Source organism: Ambystoma mexicanum, chromosome 3q (assembly GCF_040938575.1).
Source record: "Ambystoma mexicanum isolate Mex_15411 chromosome 3q, UKY_AmexF1_1, whole genome shotgun sequence".
Classification (NCBI taxonomy): Eukaryota; Metazoa; Chordata; class Amphibia; order Caudata; family Ambystomatidae; genus Ambystoma; species Ambystoma mexicanum.
The window spans coordinates 1215144826-1215170107 of NC_090926.1; the positions used below are offsets into that span (position 1 = coordinate 1215144826).

Genomic DNA, 25282 nt, shown 5'->3' on the forward strand with positions numbered 1-25282 from the left:
CGAATTAGGCTTCTCCATCAACGAGAAAAAGTCAAGTCTGGTGCCAAGCACCTCAAAACAGTTTCTAGGAGCTATCCTAGATACTCAGAAAGGATTGACCTTCCCTTCGGAAGAAAGAATTCGGAACATACTTCTGCAAATTCCGCATTATCAGTCAGGTCAACAGATAACAGTACGCAAAGCTATGCGGTTACTCGGCATGATGGCGTCATGCATTTACCTGGTCCCCCACGCGCGTCTGCGCATGCGTCCCATGCAGGAATGGTTGGCGAAACAGTGGTCTCAGGCAAGTGGTCAGTGGGACGATCTAGTGGTCGTTTCGCCAACACTCGTACAGAACCTACACTGGTGGACAAGAGAGAATCTCGCAAAGGGGAAACCCTTTTTACGATCCCGAAGTACAGGCAGTGGTGACTACAGATGCATGCCTGACGGGTTGGGGAGCTCACCATCTCCACCACACAGCTCAGGGTCTCTGGTCTCACTCAGTAGCCAAGAACCACATCAATCTGCTAGAGCTTCTGGCAGTATTCCGAGCGCTGCAGGCGTTCGAGCCCCATCTACTAAACTTGTCGGTGCAGATCAGGACGGACAGCACGACAGCCATGTTCTATCTGAACAAGCAAGGAGGGACTCGTTCGCCAAATCTGTCCAAGCTTGCCCAGAAAATATGGATATGGGCACTCAGACGGAACATCTTCCTGTCATCGCAACATGTTCCAGGGGAGCTCAATTCCCTAGCGGATGCTCTAAGCAGAGACTCCCTCCCAGAAGAACACGAGTGGGTCCTTCACAAAGACGTAGTAGAAGATCTCTTCTCTCAGTGGGGTTTCCCCACTATAGACCTATTCGCCACAAGCGAAAACAAACAATGCCCAGGATTTGCATCCAGGTTCCCACAACCGGACTCCCAGGGGAATGCCCTGTGGATAAACTGGTCAGGGATGTTTGCGTACGCTTTCCCACCAACTCCCCTCATCAGGAAGGTGGTGTACAAGATGAACAAGGAATCGATGACGCTCATCCTAGTTGCTCCCATGTGGGCGAGACAACCATGGTTTCCACACCTACGCAGGATGGCGGTATGCGAGCCCATCAGACTCCCAGCCTGGTACAACCTTCTGTCCCAGCAACAAGGTCAAACAGTGCATCAGGAACCCAACTCTATGAACCTAGCAGCATGGCTCCTGAAGTCATAGAGTTTGGACATCTCAAATTACCACAGAGGTGTATGGACATTCTAAAAGAGTCTAGGAAACCAAATACAAGGCACTGTTACTTTGACAAGTGGAAAAGATTCGTTATCTGGTGCCAGAGTAAACAAATCAACCCGGTTGATTGCACTCCTTCCAACGTTGTAACATACATGCTCCACCTGCTGGATGCAGGGTTGGTTTTTAACTCTCTGAAAGTACACCTGGCAGCCCTCTCAGCCTACACCACATCCCATAACAAGGTTTCGTGGTGGAAAGTACCAGTGGTTAAAGCCTTCATGGAAGGAGTAAAGAGACTTCACCCTCCTATCTCGAACCCACCGCCAGGATGGGATCTCAATGTGGTGCTATCTAAGCTCATGGGGCCCCCCTTCGAACCCATGCATAAGAGTAGTCTCAAACACCTGACTTATAAAACGGCCTTCTTAGTAGCCATTACCTCCATAAGAAGGGTCAGTGAAATTCAGGCTCTGTCAGTGCAAGATCCTTTCTTTACTATCCACAAGGACAAACTGGTTTTACGCACACACCCTAGATTCTCACCAAAATTCATATCCAAGTTCCATGTAAACCAGTCCATCGAGCTTCCGGCTTTCTTCCAAAACCCACAGAGCTCAGCTGAGGTGAAACTACACACCCTAGATGTGCGTAGGGCGGTCTTATACTATGTAAATAAAACCAGACCGCTAAGGAAAACAGATCAACTGTTTGTCTCCGTAGCTACAGGCAGAGAGGGGGATCGCGTCTCTAAGGGCGCTATCTCAAAGTGGATTATCAACTGTATACAGCTGTGTTACTCTCTTTCTGAAAAAACTCTGCCTTTTACGCCAAGGGCCCACTCTACCAGAGGCATTGGGGCCACTCTGGCTTTCATTGCAAATGTTCCCCTTGACACCATTTGCAAAGCAGCTACTTGGAGCTCTATTCACACTTTTACTCAGCATTACTGCATTGACACTCATTCCAAGGCAGATACACAAGTGGGACAAGCGGTTCTAAGACACCTGTTTGCTCATGACCCTTCTCACATCCCACCTCCTTCTTCTGGTACTGCTCGCTAATCTATGCACAGCATGTGATCTAAGCAGATTCCACAAGCCTCAGAAGGGATACATTACTCACCGTAATCGTATTTCTGATGCTTGTATCTGCTTAGATTCACATGCGACCCACCCTTCCTCCCCTCCGAGAGAAGGCGCATGGTTGCTTGTAGTCTTACCTTTCTGTCTATCTGCTTGGACTATCTGTACTCACGCTACTCCTCATGCTACCTCATGTCAGGAAAAACACAATCTGGGGATCCTAGACGCGTGAGGGATCATGGGTACAGGGGACGTCACACTAGGGATAGTATTACTGGCACGCCCTGTGTCGACGCCCATTTTTCGACTTCGAAAAACAAACTGTAATACTCCGCAGCTTCCACTAGATGTCGGCCTATGCACAGCATGTGAATCTAAGCAGATACAAGCATCAGAAATACGATTACGGTGAGTAATGTATCCCATATATAACGCATGGAGGTATATGCGTGTGTTTTATGTATGATTTTTTGGCTTATATAAATGTTACTCGGTGCAGTACTGTGGCATATTGTTAGTTTCGAATCCTATTTGATTATGATTCGCCTTTTGCAGGATGGGGTGGGTGCTGGATTGCATTTACACCTCCATTGTTTCAAGTTCACTGCTGTGCATTCTATTCTAAGCATGTGAATCCATGAAAGATCCAATGCTGGAGAAGGGAATAGTTTCTTACCTGTAACTCCATTTCTCCAGCATTGGTATCTTTCATGGATTCACATGCGCCCTCCGGCCTCCCCAAAATGCGATCATTTTGTAATTTTTGTTTCGCCCCGTTCCACTTTGGAGGGGTCGAAATCTGAAGGGAGCCGCGGGGGTGGGGCATTTATACCACTACTTCCTAGTGGGGCATGCGTGCGCGGCCCAAAACGACGTAGATGGGACACAAGTGTCAAACTTTTTCCTACGGGAAAGGCTTTATAAGCTTACTGAAGGTTCCCAGTCTGTCGACGGGGAATATTCTAAGCATGTGAATCCATGAAAGATACCAATGCTGGAGAAATGGAGCTACAGGTAAGAAACTGTTCCCTTCTTTTGAACATCTCGCCCCCCGGAAAAGGCTCGGGTTTTCCAACAAGACGTGGTCCATACGGACACATATAGAGACATCTATAATGAAGAAGCTGCTTATCTCAAACTCTGAAGATCAACAGGATACTACGGACAACTGGGAGGAAACCCAGCAGGAAGGTCAAGACCCTTGGACACAGCAAGATCAGGACACTGATGTTTTGTGCCTAGACTCTCCTCCGTCCACCCCGGCTCGCCAGGCCTCCCCTGTGGATGACCAAATGGATTTCAACTCCATGTTGAAGAAAGCAGCTGAATACTGCAAAATTGCCACTCAAGAGGCGGTACCTGAGCAGGATTTCGTGGAGGAAATTAAGGAAAAACCTCTGGTGAGTCAATCCATCCCCCTCCTTAACTCTGTTAAGAGACTGGTAGCTCCCTCATTGGTCTCACCTGCTCAGACATGGGCAGTGAACCCGAGAGTCAAAATAATTTCGACCTTCTCCTTCCGACCCTCTATATATCAAAGGGCACGCCATCCCAGACTCACTGGTAGTGACTACCACTCGAAAGAGGGCAGGGGGTACCCCTTGCCAGAGGAGAATCACCACCGGACAAGGAGTCTTAAGAGGTTGTATGCCCTGGGCAAACGTGTCACATCAGCAGCTGCATACACCATTCGGGTTGCTAATAATACAAATTGTCAAGCTATGCTGATGCCCAATGGAACTTGCTCCATGAAGGCCTCTAAGAGGTTCCCGAATCTGCCACATCTAAGCTTCTCTCCATTGTAATGGAGGGAAGACAAGTTAACCAGCATGTGATCAAGAACACCCTCGACACTGCGGAAACTGCAGGCCGGTCTCTGGCCCAAGGGACCCTACTGAAAAGACACGCTTGGCTACGTACATCGGGTTTTAAACCGTAAACTCAAGCCTCCCTCATCAAGCCCATTGAGGACTCTAACCTCTTTGGGAAGGCGGCGGATTTGGCTTTGGAAACAGCCAAGAAGGAGCATGAGACTCTAAAGTCTTTGCAACAGGTCACACAGAAACCTTCCACCCAGCGGGGTAATAAGTCTCGGCGGTCCTTTTCGAGAGCAAACACGTGATGGTCAAAACAACTATGCTACAGGAAACTTCTACTCGGGACAAACTTCTGGAAACACCGCATACTACCCTTCAAGGGGTCAGAAACATAGCAGAAGTAGAGGCCCCACTCCCAGAGGAGCCACAGCCTCTGGTCAGAAATGATCAAATCTAGGTCCCCTCCCATGTTACCCCGGTCAGGGGGCGGTTAACATCTTTCCTCATGGCATGAGAGGGGATAACTTACGACCAGTGGGTCATAAAGACGGTCGCCCACGGTTACTGCGTGGAATTCGCCTGACCGCCACAATTCAGACCGCCGCGCTCACATCGCCTTTCACCGGACCATCTGGAGATCCTGAACCAAGAGGTAGAAGCACTGCTGGGAAAGGACGCCATAGAAGCCGTCCCTGTATTTCAGGTAAACGAGGGTATTTATTCAGTGTACTTCCTTGTACCCAAAAAGGATCTCACCATGCGCCCTGTTCTAGATCTGGGCCCAGCAAACAAGTTTATAAAACCCCAGAAGTTTCGCGTGGTAACACTGCAGGAGGTGAACCCATTGCTGAAATGAGGAGACTTCATGGCAACATTGGACATGAAAGATGCATACTTTCATATTTCAATGTTGCCAGTGCACATGAAATACCTAAGGTTCATGATCCAGGACAGACACTACCAATTCAAGGTACTCCCCTTCGGCATCGCCTCGGCACCAAGGGTGTTTACCAAAGTCCTGGCAGTGGCAGCAGCACACCTGCGCAGACCATCAGTCCCAGTCAGCCTACCAGTTAACGTGCGTATCTTGCCCTTTTACGCATGTAAATATGGCAAATACGGACCATTTAATTTTGTACTGCGTACCGTGTATGCTTTGATTTATTCATTAATAAAACATACTTTCCACCACTAGATGGCAATGTAGCATTTCTTTTGTCAGCAGCATAGCCTTCTTATGCATGATGGTGAATTTCCAACTGAAAGACCAAATCTGTGACAGCTAAGCGAGCAACACAATAAAGCATGCACCCTTTTAAAATGTGTTCATACCCATAACGTATGTGTTGGATAAGTTTTACTCTCTTGCAGAGGAGAAAACAAATGTTTACTCTCTTGGAATTGCATTTACGCTCTAATTTGAAAAATCATGCGTAAAATACTCCCACCTCAAAATCTTATCTGGAGCACTGGTCCCAGTTTACCCTTACCTCGACGACTGGCTCATTACAGGGGACTCGTTCGACACTTGTTTTTCAAACACCCAAAAAACAGTAGATCTCCTTCAGCCTGGGTTTTTCAATCAACGAAAAGAAATCCAGTTTAGTCCCCAACCAAGTAAAACAATTTCTGGGAGCGCTTATTCGGACAGAAGACTGTCTTGTCTTCCCCTCCAGCGATGGGGTTCAGAACATGCTCTCTGATTCCTCAATATGTAGCCAGTCGGGAGGTGACGGTACACAAGGCCATGTGTTTGCTTGGGATGATGGCTTCATGTATATACTTAGTTCCCCACGCGCGGCTGTGCATGCATCCCATGCAAGAGTGGCTCAACAGCCAGTGGTGTCAGGCCAGCGGACAATGGGAAGATCTGTTAGTTGTCTCGCCAGCCCTCGTTCTCTCTCTGCAGTGGTTGTCAAGAGAAAACCTCTTCAAGGGGGAAGACCTTCACCACCCCTGCAGTGAAAGCCACTCTCAGGACAGACTCATCTCTCACGGGGTTGCGGGGGGCCTCACCTGCTTCAGAAGGCAGTGCACGGAGTGTGGTCCCCTCAAGTAGCGCCCAATCATATAAACTTACTGGGGCTATTAGCGGTGTTCAAAGCATTGAAAGCCTTTCAGGTGCAACTGCAAGGGAAGACAGTGCTGGTCCTAACCGACAGCAATGTATTACCTGAACAAACAGGGGGGCACTCAATCTCCAGGGCTAGTCCAAGCTGTCCCAAAACATTAGGATATGGGCTCTCAAACACAAGATGTTTTTGTTGTCCCAAAATGTTCCAGGGGAATTATCTTCTGGCAGACGTACTCAGCAGATGTTTTCCTCTGACAGAAGAATACGAATGGCAACTGCACGAAGACATTGTGTCCAACGTCTTCGCAGAATGGGGTTTCCCAGAGATCGACCTGTTCGCTACTCAGGAGAACGCCCAATGCCAAGACTACGCCTCCAGGTGCCCCAGAACCGATCCAAGGGGAGTGGTCTCTGGATAACCTGGCCGGGGAAATGTCCCTCTCCCCACCAGCCAAGCTGCCCTGCCCGTACAACATGTTGTCTCAGGACAGGGGAAAAACCCTACACCCATGCCCACAAACTCTGAACTTGGCGGCTTGGTTCCTGAGGTCATAGTTTGGACACCTGCAACTCCCTCAGAGGTGCATGGACATACTCGGGGAAGCGAGAAAACCTAATACATGTTATTGCTATGCCAGCAAATGGAAACATTTTGTCATCTGGTGCAATTCCAAGGGCGTCAATCCCATTGATTGCTCACCCCCACACATTGTGCTGTACCTAACCCACCTGTTGGACACTGGGTTAGTCTTCAATTCCCTAAAAGTTCATCTGGCTGCGCTGTCGGCCTATACCACATCACAACAAAAAGTATTGTGGTGGAAAATACTGGTGATTAAAGCCTTTATGAAAGAGGTTAAGGGGATTTATCCTCCCATCGCTCACCCAGCCCCTGGATGGGATCTGAATGTGGTTTTGACCAGGCTCATGGGAGCGCCCTTTGAGCCTATGCATAAAGCAAGACTGAAAGACCTGACTTATAAAACATCCTTCCTAGTGGCTATCACTTCTATCAGAAGGGTTAGCGAACTACAGGCTTTCTGTTTTAGACCCCCATCTCGAATTTCCATGTGAACCAGTTAACCGAACTACCCACTTTCTTCCACAACCCTACTAACATGGCCGAAAGAAGCCTTCACACACTAGATGTGCGCAGGCCAGTCATGTTTTACCTGGAAAGAACTAAACCACTAAGGAAGACTAAACAATTCTTCGTTTCAGTGGCAGCTGGTAGAGAAGGGGATCCTGTCTCTAAATCGGCTATCTCAAGGTGGATTGTCAAATGCATCACACGGTTGCACTCTTGCTAAGAGAGAGCTGCCCTTCAAGCCTAGAGCACACTCTACTTGAGGCACTGGGGCATCCATATCATTAATTGCAAATGTTCCTCTTGAGTCCGTTTGCAAAGAGGCAACCTGGAGTTCTGTACACACCTTTACAAAACACTATTGCCTAGACACTCATTCTAGGTCTGATTCTCAAGTGGGACAAGCATTACGAAGACATCTTTTATGTACTGTTCCTTCTCACAACCCACCTCCAACTCCGGGTACTGCTCGCTAGTCTATGCACAGCATGTGATTCTAAGCAGATTAACAAACATCAGAAGACATGCATTACTTAACGTAATAGCATTTCTGATGATTGTATCTGCTTAGATTCACATGCGCCCTCCCTACATCCCTGCTCGGGGTGGCAGGAACATGGACGTCTTACTACTTTCTCTCTTTATGTACTCACTCACTATAGCTTTGGGCTCCCTCATGGCAGAAAAAATACAATCGGAGGGACCTCGGATTTTGGGTACTACACACGTCACGATAGGGATAGTGTTACAGACACGCCTATGCCGACATCCCCGAAAGACAAGATGCAGTACTCCGTAGTTACCACTGGATGTCGAACCATATGCACAGCATGTGAATCTAAGCAGATACAATCATCAGAAATGCTATTACGGTAAGTAATGCATGTCATATTTGTGTTATTATATAATTGCCTCCTTCTAATGAATGTTTTATAACTGACTGGTAAATTAGTGTTTATCCAAGACACCTTGAGCGTAAGTTTATTTGAACACCTGCGATTGTAGACCTCTAACATCATTACTGCTAACATTTCCCCTCTTAAGATAAGCCTTGCTGCTCAACACGCTAACAAAACTGTGTAGTACAGACTTATACCAAAGGTTAGTTTGCTTACACCTGTAATCATGGTTGCTTGTAGTGTTCCCAGAGGGTACTGCATTCAAACTGTGTTGGCCTGGGTATGTACTTACCTTACGTCTCTTGGGATTTCTGTGTAGCTGTGTGGTGTTTTCTTTGATGGGGAGGCCTCTCATCCAGTGCACCCAGTCCCAATGCTAGAATACTGCTAGGGTGTCTTCTGCGAACCCCCTGGACCCTCTTCTAACCCTAGAAGTAAAGTACCCACCGGTTTGCCCACTTTTCCTAAGGAACTCTGACTTTTGCTACTAAAGAACCTATTCTGACACTCTGTTGGTCACTAGTCCTAGTGACCCCCATTCTGCGACTGGGGACATTCTTGCTCCAAGAGCCAGGGAAAGACTTTTGAAGGTATTGGGACTTCTGCCTAGAAAATAAGTGTTTGTAAAGAGTTTGTTGGTTGTTTCTCTAACTCTAAAAGTGAGCAGTTAGATAGGTTCTTACTTGTCTTGAATGGGTGATGCACTATTCTCAAAAGTATGGTTAACCTCTTGCTTTCCTTAGAAACCGTTTTGCCATTTTATAGAAAGTAGATGTGAAGGTATTTTACTCTCCTGTGATTAGGTTGTGCCTCTTCCCAAAAGAAAAGTGTTGGTTTCACCAGATTATTCCTGCAGGGTAATATGAGTGTCCTCCAACTGTTGGTATAACCAGATTAGTCCTGTTAGGATAATTGTGGGAGTGTTCCAGGACTTGCTGTTAGCCTGTTCAGAATAGGTTTGCATTAGGTTGTTGCCTGCCTAGAAAAGTGTAACATTGGGTTTTACTTTCCCGTTCATTGTGAGGTTAAAGTATGTGGGTTTTACTTCCCTTGTGTTAACTGTGTGCCATCCAAAAATAAGTTGAGATACTGCTTATCTCTGTCAGTGGTTTATTGATATCAAAAGTGCCTGTAATTGAATATTACATCCTTGGGTTTTACTTACCTAGTATAACTGGTTTATCACAAAAGTAGTTATTGGTTTTTACTGCACCTGGAATAAGTGTTACACTATTCACAAAGTATATTGTCCAGTTGACTGGTTATGTGATTTGTTCTGAAAGTCACTGTACAACTGGTAGGGTCTACCGCCCCTGCATTACTGAATGTAATCTGAAAGTAACCATTGGTTTTTACTCCCCAAGAATAGGTGTTACCTATACTGAATGTGTATGAAAATGTTTTGACTTCCCTAGAACTACTGTTAGGTGTTCCAAATAAGGTCTATGCTTTGGTCTGTGTAACTTCAAGTGTAGTGTTTTTATAATTGTGATTTCATATGTTAGTACTTACCACCTAGATTTATCTGGGCCTACCTATATTTAAATAAAATATTTATTTTACAAGTGTTTCAGTGTTTCTTTGGATCATTTGTATAACAATTTCATTCATACGGATTCTACTGCCCTCTTTCCCTCCTAAAATGAACCTGGCTGCTCTGTCTACGCTACCATGAACTCGGGCGGTACAGCATTATACTAAGAGTCGAGTCTTATACTGCTTTAGTTGAATGGTTTTACTAAGCCCTTAGCTGGACTTCAGAAAAACTGTCCTAACATCCTGGATGAGGGAAGCCTTTTTACCCCTCATTCTTTTTGACCTGACACAGGAACCCTTGTTCATGCATTAACTTTATTTTATGCAGTCTTGCTTTCCTACATACCTTTAAATGCATCTGGTGTTCTTTTTTTAATGATGTAGTTTGCATACAAACTTTTTACAATTATCCTTTTCATAGGTTACCTAATTCATCTTTTCAATAAATTTTTACATATAAAAATGGCACTTAGTCTCATGTGAGAATAGTTAATCAGAGTCAATACCTGGACGTACCAGACTTCCTATAGTACATGTCTGTTTTACTTCATTTGATCCTGTTTTCATCATTCTTAATCATTATTTTATTCCAGAATTGACTGATTCTATACATCAGTTTTGTTGTTCCCTGATATTATCTGTGCGCATCTTTCTTTAGGTCCATGATGTAAACTTTCAGTAGGTAACATTCCTGCAAACAATTCCCTTTGGGGTCACTAAGTGCTGGGCATTCCATGATAATGTGGTAGCTTGATTCAGTTTGATATTCTTGTTGACAAAATCGGCAATAGGCCTCGGCAACCGATATCTGTTCGGTTTTAGCCTGATATTTGCACGGGGTCAAAACTTGAGGTTTAGTCGGCAGAAGGTATCTCTCATTTGCCGGCAAGGAAAGATGTTAAGAGATTGCAGCAATTTGTTTAGGGCCCTTCTATATCTGGGATTATAGTCATCTGATATTCTCATGAATGGTCTTTATCCAATCGTTTTTCTGGATTCTTTCTTTTACCTCTGGTCTATATCAATGTCTCAGTTGATCAGTATTCGGCAGCAGGCTTTCTTCGAAATGTTTAGAGCGGTTAGTGTTGTCTTTCAGTCACAGTATCTCAATAGCCGGGATGTTTCAGCCAGTGATGACCTTGGATAGGGTTCCATGTAATTTCATTGCCTGTAATTTAATCCCCTGTCATTTTAACATGCACATTCCATCAAGAATGCTAGTTTTTCTTTTGGGGTTGCGGGGGTGGAGTCCCCCCACCCCTCATTTCCCTTCCCACATTTTTGTTATTGCCTATCCGCCCAAACCCTTATCTGCCCTTTAAACCCGCCATGCCCCCAAACCCCTGCACCCCCATCGGTAAAAGAATTTGTCAGATTCAATGGAATGTGCACGTTAAAATGCCTGGCGATGAAAATGCAGGCAATGAAAGGACGTCCTACCCTGTATAGACCTAAATACTTCCAATTTATGATTGATTCAATTGATTGGTTAGCCAATTCATACCGGATCCTGGTTATTGGATAAGCAATTGGTAGGGACAATCTTTCTCCAAGATTCCTTCAACCTGATTCCACGTGTCGTTGAATGTTGAGCATGCATCACCTCTGTATGTTAATATGGCAATCACTTCTGTCTATAGAAACTGATTATAGGTTTCATTGAAAACTGGCCGTATTTTCTGTGTATTAATCCTTGTCGTGCAAGTGATTGCGCTTTGTTTTTCAGGTGTTCAGTCCAATCTTTTTCTGTCTGATTGGTTTATCCAGATGCCAAGATATTTAGTTGTTTTTATTGGCTCTATTTATTTCCCTTTTAACTGGATTGATAGTAGTTTAGTTCTTGGTTTATGTGCTAGTGTCATGATTTGGGTATTATTGCGCTTTATCAGGTAGTTTTCTTCTACATATTCCATTTTTCCCAGTAATTTTTTTTGTACTCCTACTTGAGTCTTATCAAGTATGACTAGATCAACGGCACATAGAATGTATGAAATTGGTATTGCGTTCAGTTTAGGAGGATTTGCAATTGTCATTTTGATTTTCTGATCTGTCTGACAGATAAGTGTTGCGGTCAAGGGTCAGCCTTGTTTTAGGGCGTTAAGTTTGAATCTGTTACCGTTCCATCTTGGACGAGTCTCACTCTTATATTTGTATCTGTGTACAAAGCTTTTATGGGTTCTAGAAATTCTGTGGGACACCACCATCGCTTCAGTTTTTCCCCATAGTTTTGTGTTGCCGCTATCAAAGGCTAGCTGTAAATCGATTAAGGCCACGTGCATTGCTGTTTTCGATCTTATTGCTTCTGGTTTTAGTAGGTTGAGTATGATTTAAATTGATGTTTGTGCCGATGTTCTTTTAAATCCAGTTTGAGGTGGATCTTGCATTTTCCCACTCAGCCTATCTTTAGGAGTAAAGATGCAAAAACCTTTCCCAATTGGTCTAGCAGTGCTAGTGGCTGGTAATTACGAGGTTGCTTCTTATCACTGTGTTTTAAAATTGGAAACATAATGTCTGATTTCCATGTTTCCGGGATGTAGTTTTCTGAAATGAGAATCAATTTTTGCATGCATATATCGTGCCATGCGTCTGGGAATTTCTTTCATGTAGCATTGCTAAGACCGTCCTGGAGCCTTGAGCCATTGAGTTTTTTAATGGCACAATTTCGTCATACTTCCACTTAATGTAAGATTTTCCCTTTTGGTCAAGTGTTTTCTGATCTTGGTCCGTTGCCTCTGTTCTTATTTTGTATTGCTCCGAAAAGTATAATATCCATTCTCTTTCATGGACGTCTAAGAATCTTTTGTTGCTGTTGAGTTTTCCTGTTGAGTAGATTCCTTAGTGCTCTCGAATTTTTGTTTCTTAATGCAATTAGCATAACTTGGGCATCATTCTGTGCAATAGATGCTCTCATGTTTTTGATCCAGTTTCGATATTGCGGTCTTAATATTTTGGATGCTATCATCCCTTCTTCAGGTGGCATGCTCAGTGTTGCTGTTTTTTCAGCTGTAATTGTTTTTTCTTCAGTACAATTTATTATAAGCGTGAGTATGTTTGCTTTTTGGCTTGGGTCTACAGTTCGCCTTAAATTTAAAGGGTATCGGCATCCATTATAATTGATTCTCTTTCACCTTTTTGGTTGATTTGAATGTTTTCATTGTTCCAATCTGCTGTTCTAATATCCGCAATTATTACCAGTACTAATCTGAGTGTTATTTTATCCTTGGGCTCATGGTTAGCCAACCATGTTATTTTATTGTGGTCACTCTGCACTGCCGGTTTGACAAAAAAATTCTTGAATATGGCCGAGTTTTGCAGTGTGTGTATATATATTTCTGAGGCTTGTGGAATCTGCTTAGATCACATGCTGTGCATAGGCCGACATCCAGTGGAAGCTGCAGAGTATTAGTTTTCGAAACCCGAAGGGACGTCGACAGGGCGTGCCAGTAATGCTATCCTCACGCGTCGAGGTCCCTCAGATTGTTTTTTTTTTCTGCCATTCTAGACGGACGCGTATAGTAGAGTTCCTTTTGGCGCTAAGCCATTGACTTTTCACAATTAATGATAGTATTCCTTTCTATCCTTTCACCAACCTCCAAAACACCATGCTGGTGAATAAAGAAAACTTCCCGTCGGAGCCCACCGTGATGGACCGTGCGGCCTTGGAAGGCCACCCCGGGCCTCGTCCCAGACAGTAGGGGAGAGAGGACGCCATTTTAGAATGCGTATGCTCCCTTTCCTACACCTTGTTTGCCCAGATACCATAACCTCTAATCATGGAAAATACAGTTAAATTTTGCCCCAAGTGTAACCGAAAATTCCAGTGGTTGGACAAACACTTGTTTGTAATTTGTGTCTTCCAAGAGATCACGTTGAAACGTCTTGTCGAGCGTGCAGGCTCGCCAGGCCAAAGACGTTAAAGGACTGATCCACGAAATGCTGGGCCCACTACGCCAGGCAACTTAATGCCATTGAGGTGGAGGGGAAACTTTAGAGATGGCAGTGACGCTGTATTTCGGGACGGCGACTGAGTAGCTTCAGCTGCTCAAGCGCAGACCCCTGACCCGTCGGACAGGCCGGCGGTCATGTTGTGGGGACTACACCCGGCGGTGATAGTGCTACTAAAGCACACCCCCACCAAGCACATAAGCCCTAGTTGAGATTCGATAAATGAGTCGGGTACTCAACAACATTCGACACCCAGAGAAAGGTCCACGAGTCCGGTCCTCTGGGTAATCCCGATCAAGATCGCCACACAACAGAGTTCAACCGTCGAAGGACGGCAAGGGTGTTGCTCGAAAAACTCCTTCCGAAGGTCGATCGTTTGCGGATGACGCCTCGGCTCCCACATCCGAAATTCGACGCTTCATGTCAGATAAAGCGGGAGACCCCAAGAAGTCACTCTCCTCTGGGCCCCAGGTTGTGGAAAGACCCCTCATAGGGACAAGAGCCCTTCTAGGGAGAAAACGCCACCGAAGGAAAATCCTACATTATCCAAGCCCATAGAAAAACCTAAGGATTGTAGGCCAAAAGTAATACCTCCCACTAAGGAGTACTTGGGATCTATGGTGATCCCAAGTTCCAAGGAATGGTTTTCCTAAGATATTGATGGAGTCATGGGAAGAATGACCTTTATGGCCAATTTTTACAAGAGAAACCAAGATTTCTTTCCGAGTTCCACTCGACTCTTCCCACCTCAGTCCCTTCCAGCTTTCAAGCCTCTGCCTTGCCTACTCAGACCCCTTCTAAGAGGTCTTACTCTCATGTTCCCTTACAAAGTACGGTTATAGAGGTATATGACCCTGAATTAGACCGAGAAAACAAAGATCCATCCTTTGTGGAGGCATCCCTCTTAATCAAGACACTCCAGTTGTTGATTTCCCCTATGGATAATCAACCGGTCCTCAATGAAGTATTAGCCAAGGCATCGGAACACTTCCAAATTGCGCTCGGGAGGTACAGGAGGATAGACTTTGCAGAACAAATCCTGGGCTACTAAAAGACAGTGGGCCAGTTTATCCTGCTACTAAAACCAGTGCAACGCAGGATACAGCCATCATTCGAAGCACCCAATCTCACACAGGCCGTTAACTCGTGTATGGAGAAATTATTCAGGCCTGCACCCTCAGACCCTTTATATATTGGAGGCCAACCAAAACCAGACTCCTTAGTTGTCACCATAACTAGAAAGAGAGCAGGCACACCCCTTGCTTCCTCCGAGGCTCCACCGGATAAAGAAATCACAAAGATATATGGGCAGAAATGTCGCCTCCTCTCTGGCCTATCAAGCCAGGATAGCCAACAACGCAACCCTCTTGGCTAGTTATAATTGCCATAAGTGGGAAGAAACTGCATTATTTTCTGCCCCGGAGCCACTCGGATCACAACTAGCTCAGGTGGTAGCAGATGGAGGGCTGTATCTACCGGTCTCCTTAAATCAAATTTCGATGCGGTGGACAATGCCAGAAGAGTCATTGCAGAGGGGACTGTTATAAAGAGGCATGCATGGCTGTGCCAGTCAGGCTTTAGGCCAGAAACACAGGCCACTCAAACGTGCTCTTTGGTAAGGCTGTGGAAGATTCACTTAAAACAGCAAATGACAAGTATGACACTATAAAATCTTTAGGTCAACTCACTAACAGGCCTACTGGTCAGAGAGGTAACGGTAAATTGGCGTTTTCTGGGCCAAAATTCTTAGAGGATCCAGCTACAATTAGGGCCCAGGCTCCAACTGGGTAAGTGATCAAGGACAAGCCTGCCAAGGCTATCCCAGAGGACAATGCAGAGGTGGTGGTCGAGGCAGAGGCCCTGCTAGAGGTGGCACTCCACCTCAGAGCAAGTGATGTACTGCTCCAGGTACCCTCCCATGCATCTCCAGAAAAACGCATTTACAACTTCACCCACGCATGGGAAGAAATGACCTCGGACAGATGGGTGCTGTCCACGGTAGCAGGGGGTTACTGTATAGAACTACTTCAAATCCCCCCCCCCTTCCCCCACGACAGAAAATCCACTCAGAAAAACATCAGCGGATCCTTCTAGAAGAGATAACTACACTTCTGTTAAAGTGGTCCCAGCCAACCAAGTAAACGGGGGTATTTATCCAACTTACTTCCTTGTGCTAAAAGATCTAACAATGCGCCCTGTATTAGTATGTCAAGCCACAAGTTCTGCATCACTATGCTACAAGAGGTAATCCTGCTACTAAAAAAGGGATTACATGGCTACACTGGATATGAAAGAATCCTTTTTTCATATTTCAATGTTCCCAGTGCACAGAAGATTCTTGTGTTTTCAAGATAGCGAACAAACACTACTAATTCAAAGTGCTGCCCTTCGGAATAGCCTCGGCTCCAAGGGTATTCATAAAGGTACTGGCGGTAGTGGCAGTGCACCTGCACAGAGGTGATCCCAGTGTACCCTTACCTGGACGACTGGCTCAGAACGGGGGAATTGCCTCAGTTTTGCAGACAAAACATCCAAAGAACAATCAACCTCCTTCAGTTGGGCTTCTCCATCAATGGGAAAAAAATTAAGCTTGGTGCCAAGCACTTCAAAACAGTTCATAGGAGCTGTCCTAAACATTGGAAGGATTGGTCTTTCCTTCACAGGAAAGAGTAAGACTTTTGTTACTGCAAATACCACATTATCAGGGCGGCTGCCAGATAATGGTGGGTGTCCGGACATTTCATCGAAAACAATTGGTCGATGTAATTTCGTCAAACCAAATGGTCGAATTTTTTTTTAATTTATATATATATTTTTAAGGTTGTAGTTTAGGGAAAAAAAGGGGGTGGGGGACTCCCCCCCCCCCCCCAAAAAGGGGAAAAAATCCGACCATTTGGTTTTAGAAGAAATTGGTTCGACCATTTGTCCAGTCAACCAATTTTTTTCGATGAAATGTCTGGTAACCATAATGGTGCGCAAAGCAATGCGTTTAATAGACATGATGGCATCTTGCATTTACCTGATTCCTCATGGGTGCCTACGTCCCATACAGGAGTGGTTGGCGAAACAGTGGTCTCAGGCAAGTGGTCAGTGGGACGATCTAGTGGTTGTTTCGCCAACACTTGTACAAAATCTTTGCTGGTGGACAAGAGAAAACCTAACAAAGGGGAAACATTTCTACGACCCAGCGGTACAGGCAGTGGTCACAACGGACACCTCAATGGCAGGGTGGGGGGGGGGGCGGGGTTCCATTACCTTCACCACACAGCTCGGGGTCTGTGGTCTCACACTGCAGCTCAGAACCACATCAATGTGCTGGAACTTCGGGCATTTTTCAAAGCCCTTCAGGCATTCAAACTCCATTTAACAAACCTGTCGGTGCAGATCCTAACAGCACTACAGCAATGTTTTATATCGACAAACTGGGGGGGTACACGTGCTCCAAATTTGTCCAGACTTGCACAAAAAATCTGGAGATGGGGACTCGAGTTCCCCATGAACAAGTGATGACATGAACATAACGCTCTAGCAAACTCATTGAGCAGAGATCTCCTCCCTACCAGAGGAACACAAATGGAGTCTACATGAAGGAGTCGTAGAACAACTCTTCTCTCAACAGGGTTTCCCCAAATATACTAATTTGCCACAACCCGAAATCGTCAATGCCCAGACTTCTCGTCCAGGGTCCCCAGGCAGGCTCCAAGGGGGAACGCCCTATGAATGAGCTGGTCAGTAAAATCAAACTCCTCTCATGGGGAAGGTGGTGAACAACTTACACAAGGAACCGATGACTCTTATCCTAGTTGCTCCTATGTGGGCAAGACAACCATGGCATCACATCTGCGCAAATTGGCGATATGCGATTCCCATCAAACTCCTGTGCCAATACAACCTAGTCACCCTGCACGAGGGACTAACTGTGCACCCACAACCACACTCGAACTTGGCAGCATGGCTACTGAGGTCATAGAGTTTGCATCTCAATCTACCTGAAAGATGCATGGATATCTTCAAAGAATCAAGAAACCCAAACACTAGGCACTGTTACTTTGACAAATGGAGAAGATTCGTAATTTAGTGCCAGACTAAGCCGATCAACCCCATAGAATGTACTCCTCTAACATATATGCTACACTTGGTAGATGCAGGGTTAGTGTTTAACTCCCTAAAAGTCCACCTGGCGGCCTTGACAGCCTACACCACTTCCCATAATGTCTCATGGTGGAAGGTACCGGTCATCAAAGCATTTATGGAAGGGATAAAGAGACTCCACCCTCCAATTGCTAACCCACCGCCAGATTGGGACCTCAATGTGGTACTCGCTAAGCTCATGAGGCCCCCTTTCGAGCCTATGCACAAGTCTAGTCTCAAACACCTGACTTATAAAACTGCCTTCTTAGTGGCTATCCCTTCCATAAGAAGGGTTAGTGAAATCCAAGCATTGTCGGTGCAGGACCCTTTCTTTATTATACATAAGGATAAACTGGTTTTACGTACTCACCCTAGGTTCTCAACTAAATTCATCTCCAGATTTCATGTAAACCAGTCAATTGAGCTACCGGCTTTCTTCCAAAGAGCTCCTTCCAAAGAGCTCTGCTGAGGTAAAACTCCACACACTGGATGTGAGTAGAGCGGTCCTCTACTACGTAGACAAGACCAGACTGCTAAGAAAAACGGATCAATTCTTTGTCTCCATAGCGCTAGGCAGAGAATGGGATCGCATCTCTAAGAATGCCATATCTAGATGGACATCCAACTGTGTTATTCCCTATCTGATAAAACACTGCCTTTTACGTTCATGGCTCACTCCACGAGAGGTACTGGGGCCACTTTGGCATTCATTGCAAATGTTCCCTTTGACAGTATTTGCAAGGCGGCTCCATGGAGCGCTGTTCATACTTTCACTCGGCACTACAGCATTGACACCCATTCCAAGACCGATACACAAGTGGATCAAGCGTTTCTAAGACATTTATTCGCTCATGAACCTTATCATAACCCACCTCCATCCACTACTCGGTAATCTATGTACAGCATGTGATCTAAGCAGATACAAGCATCTGATACGATTACAGTGAGTAATGTATCCTATATAGAGAGAGATCGAGAGCAGATACAAGCATCTGATACGATTAAAGTGAGTAATGTATCCTATATATAGAGAGATCGAGAGCAGATACAAGCATCTGATACGATTTCAGTGAGTAATGTATGAGCGCTCCAGAGAGATCTCCAGGTAGGCCTTTGATGCACCTCTTGACCATGTAGATCTTAATGGGTTACATTTCTTCCCTTCATTTCTTTTGTCCATGTTTGAGCTTTAATTTAATGGATAATTTGTGATATGCAATCTTCGCTCCGTTGGATTGAAACAAGTGGATATTGAAGTCACCACTTGTACACATTTCCAGGAGATTATATTTCACTAGGACAGTATCTATATTCGTAGTACTTAATCTATGAATGTAGCATCCCTGCTAGTGGGTGTATTCCAATCCAAGTTTATAATTACGATTTAGCTTTGTGTTGTACATTTTTGTTTTATCTATCTTTCAGCTGGTTGCATTCAACTACAGTGATCTGGATACAGGGATTAGGATTGAATGTATCTTTCGTGTACATTTGCATTCAATTTGATTAGAGTTAATAATTTAGCGTATGGTCGGCCCTTGGGTCCTAATATAGCAGGGTTCATGCTTGTTATGTACCCATCACAGATAGGTTGATTTGCTATCCATGTCTCCTGGAGACATATGATTTCGTACTTGGCTAAATCGAATTTTAAATTTCTAAATAGATGAGCGGAGCCTCTGGTATTCCGTGAACATATCTTCAAGGTTTGCTTCTTTTCAATGCATAGTTGTTATAAATGCATCTTCTTTTGTTCATTGCCCTCCTCTTTCCACACGTCCTTAGTTTGTTTTTTCAGATGTTTTTGGCCATCAAATGTTTTCCTGCTAGCAGTGGATCTCGTTCTGCTGCTTTGCACATGTTTTTTCCTTTGGAGCTCTTTTTCTATCTCGGTTAATGTAGAACTGAGTTCTTGTACATTCCTTTCTGTTTTCGAATTTCTAACCAACTTCGGTTTCTTCAAGTGATGAAAAGGATGTGCTGCTTCTAGCATATTTTGCTGTACATTGGAAGCCTAATTATCTTAATTGGTTTGCGTACTTCATCACATTGTCCGCAGCCCTCCTTGATTTGAATTGAATCTCTACAATGTCGGTTCTTTGCTCTTGTAGGAGTTCAACTAATTTTATATCCCCGAATGCAATCATATGAAGCGATGGTATCACATGCTGTAGACGATGCAGGTTGGTTCTGTTTAAAATTAGACTGTCTTTCATTTTCCTTTATTCTCTGTATATTCAGTGTATTCGTTACATAAGGGCGAGGATCAAGAAATACATGCAGTCGTAGAGTTTTGGTGCTGTTCTCGGTTTTTGAAAAGTCTGCTTTTCTCTTATCGGTTTGTTTATTCGTAGCCAATTGGTCTTTTTTCCTGGGACGACTGTCTTCTGTAAACTCATTTTCATCATCTATAATAAGTTTCCCCACTTGTTGTTCCGTCAAGTCCAATTAATTGTCCGAGATGTCTACACAGGATAGAATGTCATGATCTGAGTGCTGCATATGTCCTTCATATTAATCTATGATATATATATATATATATCTGTTTCTTCTAGTGTAGTCATAATTTCTTCTGCTGTAATTACAGAACACTCATCAGAGTATGTTGACGTATTCATCTGTATATCCATTTGTGCTTTATCCTCTAATAGCTCCTTCATTTGGGCTGCATGTGCTGCCTCATTAGGTCAATAAGTGTTAAGGTCTATTGTGTTTGTGTTTTGTTTAGTTTCTTTTTGGTTAAGTGATTTGTTGGTGACCAGTAGCATTGTTAGATTTCGTAGGAAAGCCCTGGATCCTCTGTGTAATTTTATAATTTTGTTTTCTTTTGAGTTTTTCTCTATTTTCATGTTTTATCTAATTTTTACCTACTTCGGCCAAAAATTGGCAAAGTTTCAGATCTATTTACTGAGGGTAGATTTTTTATTTTGGTGTGGTTTTAACTTGCCTATCTCTATTCATTGAGTTGCCGTTTTTGTTCACTTGATTACTTTTTTACGCTGGCTCCTTAGTTTCGAGTGATCTTGTTGGACGTCGATTTTCAGTCTTGGGTATAGTTGGTTTATTAGTTGGGGTCGTTCTACTGGATTGTCTGTAATTCTGTTTGCTTGCAGCGCTCTTTTGTTTTTTTTGTAAAGTTGTTGGTGTCGAGTCCTTGTTTTTTTTTAAATTGTAGCGCTTCATTCTCTTCGTACTCCACTGCATTTGGGCTTCATTCTTGCTTCTCTTTCTCTGCTTCCACCAACTCAGTGGCGCTTCCTTTTAACTTCTAGTATGGCCCATGGGGGTTTTCCGTTGTGCAAGATATTTTTACTTGTGAATACTTTGTTTGGGCTTCCTTCTCTTTTTGATGACTGTACGCGACATGATTCAAGGCTTCCTTTTTGTAACTTATCAACAGGACTTTGTATGGACGCTTGCTGGGTTTCTGTTTCATGTGGCTGGCAAACTATTTCATTCAGTCATTTATTTTTAGGTTTTACCGCTGTCATCGGCCCTTAAATTTCACGGTCTTTCCTGCACCGTTCCTTTGTAAGAGACACTGGTATACTACCTGCTTGTCCAGTTCTTGTTTTAGTTTTGTCGTTTAATGTGTCAACTGGCAGGGATAGATGGCCGGTTCTAATAAGGTAGGCGACAATTTCTGTCGCTGGATGGAAATTTGGCAAGCTGTATTGTTTGCGTGCCGGTCGAAGTGACCATTTTGCTATTTGTTCTACGAGCACGTGAGAGTTAAGAATTTATTGCAAGTAATGGTGGCATTCAGGACTTACCAGCTCGTCTGTAGTATCAGGCGCCACGCCACTGCCCCCAATCCTCCCCAAGACTCTGCTGATTCTGCACCCCTCTGCGGTTCTGCAGGGGTCTTAACGAAAAAGCCCATCCTCCTGAAATTAAGCGGGATAACAGACTGCAGTTGCTCCGTATGCAGTAGGGGAAAACAAACTGCAGTTTCTGCTTGTAGTTTGTAAGTCACGCAGAGCAAACTGCATGGCTGGGCATCCAAAAGCAATAAAACGGCAATCCTCCAAGATTTTACTGACTCCACTGAATCTGGCTTTCACTTTTGCAGCACACAGCAGCTTAGTGCAGTGTTGCTGGGAGCCCTGTGCTCTCCTTTCTAGATTGTTTTCCTTTTATTGGTCTCCAGTTTGGATGGATACTTTTTATCCTTCTTAGCTTTTTCTTTTTGAGATAGTCGCACACAACCCTATGTGGAGTCCTGAGATGTTACTTTGTATCCCCTTTCTCACTGTTCATATAACATTTTGGTTAGTGTCAAGTGTTGGGCAAAGTTTGAATGCAGTACCCTCTGGTAACACTACAAACCACCAGGACTACAGGTGTAAGCAAACCAACCTTTGGTATAAGTCTGTACTACAGTTTTGGTAGCGTGTTGAGCAGCCAGGCTTATCTCAAGAGGGGAAATGTGAGCAGTAATGATGTTACACAGAGGTTTACAATCACAGATGTCAAATAAACTTACACTCAAGGTTTCTTGGATCAAAGCTTATTTATCAGTTATAAAATATTCATTAGAATTCAGCAATCCTATAGTAACACACAAATATACTTCAATACTGTAAACCTTTAAGTTTCTGAATTGGACAAGACCCTTCTGGGATGGCCCACAGGCACAACCTACACCTACAGGTAACTTTAGTAACAAGGGTGCTGTGGACATTAATCTTACTGTTGGTATTCATAATACTTTCAAGAGGAGTAAAAGGCAAAGGTTATTGGAACATAAAAGGTTACAATTATTCTTAGACAGTGCAAATATTTTGAGTTCGCCAGGAGTGTCAATTCAATAGGCTAGGCCTAAGTCAATGGGCTAAAGTCTTGGATAGGATACAGCAGTTCTGGTAATTAAATTGAAAAGTCTCTGCACAAGTCCTTAGGAGTAGTTTGTAAAAAAAGAATTGTATGTTGGGTCACAAGCTGATTAGGCCTAGGAGTTGCAAAACTTTCAAGTACTTTCGCAGTGAGAGATGTTCGTTCTCCGTCTTGTTTTACAGTACCTTACAATGAAGAAAGAGGCAGCTCATGACATCTGTTCCTGGCAGTTCCTGCAGATCTCGCTGTTCATGGGCCTCTGTTGTGGGGACAAGAGGGAGGACGTCAGGGGACTCCTGCACTGGGACAGTCAAAAGCTTGCAACTGACCAATTTTAATTTCGGTTGCTGTTTCGTGTTTCAGCTACCGCACTGGTATCAACGCTGGTCCTGGCTGTCAGGGTGCACTATCTTTGCTTCTGAGGTCCTGCACTCAGCTGAGGAGGGTCAAGCTCGCTCGCTCGGTCGGTCGGTCGGACTGACGTCAGAGGATCTTCCAAACACTTTTGGCCAGCTTACAAGTATCGCACACAATCTGGTGTCCCTCTCCCTGGCTATACGGTTTCTTGTAGCCCTCTGAGGAAATGCAACCTGCTCTGAGATGGGGGCCCAGGTGGCTTAGTTGGAAGTTGATTGGTCCTACTAACTCAAAGGGAGAAGTCGTCCTTGCAGGGCTTCTGTCGAGGTGACCTTGGCGATTCGGACCTGCAGCAGGGCTTCACCAGGCAAACCAACGGTCCAGGAGTTGCTGCAGCCGTCCTCTTAAAGTTCTTTTTCGGTTCCTTTGTTCCGGTTGTCGACTTCCAAGCCAAGAGACTCTCCTTTTATTCAGTCCCCTCCCATTCATTCCAGCCTAGCTGGCACTCACCCAGCAGGGTGGCTGTCCTTGCTGGACAGTCAGCCAATCGGAGTGCATTTGGGTCGCCGAGGAGACTAAGCACAGACTTTAGGGCACCTCCTACACTTCCTTCCTAACCCAGACACTCTGGAGCCCAAGGCAGTCTGCACTTCTGTAGCCCGCCAAAGGTGAATGAACAAAGAGACCAAACCTAGTTTGGCACGCAGAGAAACCTTTCCGCAAAGAAATGGCGAAAAAAGACCTGGACCTGCTTTAACAAAGGAGGCTTCGGTGCCATCTTGAAAAACATGGCTCCTGCGATTTGTTACTTGAGCTATGAATAGATAGCGGCTGGGAAAAATCATGGTAGTTCGTTGTAAAACCACTGCCACCAGCCATTCTGAGATCAAAGGGTAGCATTTGAATGCTACCTGAGTATCTAGACACAGGGGGATACTAAGTAACCCCTCCAGCACTCTGTTGCGAGATAGGGTGGGCTGGGATCTAGGAATTTAAAAGACTAGTAAAGTCAATGTCACTTTACTTACTCCGGGAAACTGTATTTTATCCCAGAGAAGGTATTGAAACCTTGGGAAAGCCTGAAAAGGCTTCCCTGTGCCACTGCACTGAGGGTGCTGTATGACCAAAATGAAAAGATGCCTATGGAGTTGGTTAGACTCCATAACCAAAGGAAACATGAGTAAAACACATCTTAAAATACACGAGAGAGTGGGGAAAAAAGGGTCACTCTCTCCAGGTAAAATAATCAAGTAATCAAAATCCAGCAAAGTTGCTGAGGGTCTCTAAGGTGAAGGGAATTGGCAAATTTTTGAGAATTCTCCATAACAGGCATACCTGAATGGCTGGTGGCAGTTGTTGGGACCTATTTTCAATACTCTGGCCTGGTGGACAGATGTCTAGAAGGCCAACTTAGTATAGTGACGGTGACAACTCTGGGAGATGTTGCTAAACCAGTTCTTGGTGCAAGGGGAGTGGTCTTGGCCAAGTCTCAAGAGGTGGTGAGCTTGTAATGGGTCAATAATGAGCGCACGCAGTGAAACAGTCAAGAGACACACTTAATCATGTATAAAAATACTTCTTTACTTATGGTCATATAACAGTGAAAAATGACTGACAGGTAATACTATCACACCACCCTAATAATACATGTACTCCATCATTGGAGCAGGGCAAAATACATATCAAACTCCTGAAAAGGAAGCTACAGATTAATGTAAGCACCACAGGTCCACAGATAAAAGTGTAGTTTTTGGTTTACACAAAAAGGAAAACCTTTGAGACATATAATTTTTTTTTTTTTTTTAGAAATGTCACATGTCTCTTCGAATGTTCTTCCTTATCCAAGCGACCACATAACTCCACTATGTACTCTTTTCCTTTCGTAATTGGCTCCAGGGTTATGATCATATACTCAAACTTATTTTCTCGATTTTTTTCAAAAATGATCAACACAAATTTTGTCACAGCTAGATTGAGATCTTTTCCCTTTCCAACAGACATCCCACCAAAGATCAATTTCTCTAGACTGATAGTCCTTTCAGATTTGGCCCAATTAGGTCTGTCTTTCCTGACTAAGAATCGGGACATTCCAGCATCAAGTGTTTCAGAGATTCAACCACCTTTGGATCTTGACATAATCTGCAATGCTTTGGTTCTTCTTTGGTTCTGTTCCAATAGTTGTTGTCTCTGCATGGCCACAGATTGCGACGCAATCTTAGATAAACCGAACTCAAGAACCAGTTTGGTAATCTGTTCAGCTTCGGGGGGGGTCGGCCCAGAAATCTTTGTATCCTTGATATTTGT

General features: G+C 44.4%; 1 protein-coding gene across 3 annotated transcripts in view; it reads left to right on the forward strand.

Moving 5' to 3' along the window:
• RAVER1 (ribonucleoprotein, PTB binding 1) overlaps positions 1 to 25282 on the forward strand; it is a 402256-nt gene that overhangs the window by 246818 nt on the left and 130156 nt on the right. The window lies entirely within an intron of this gene.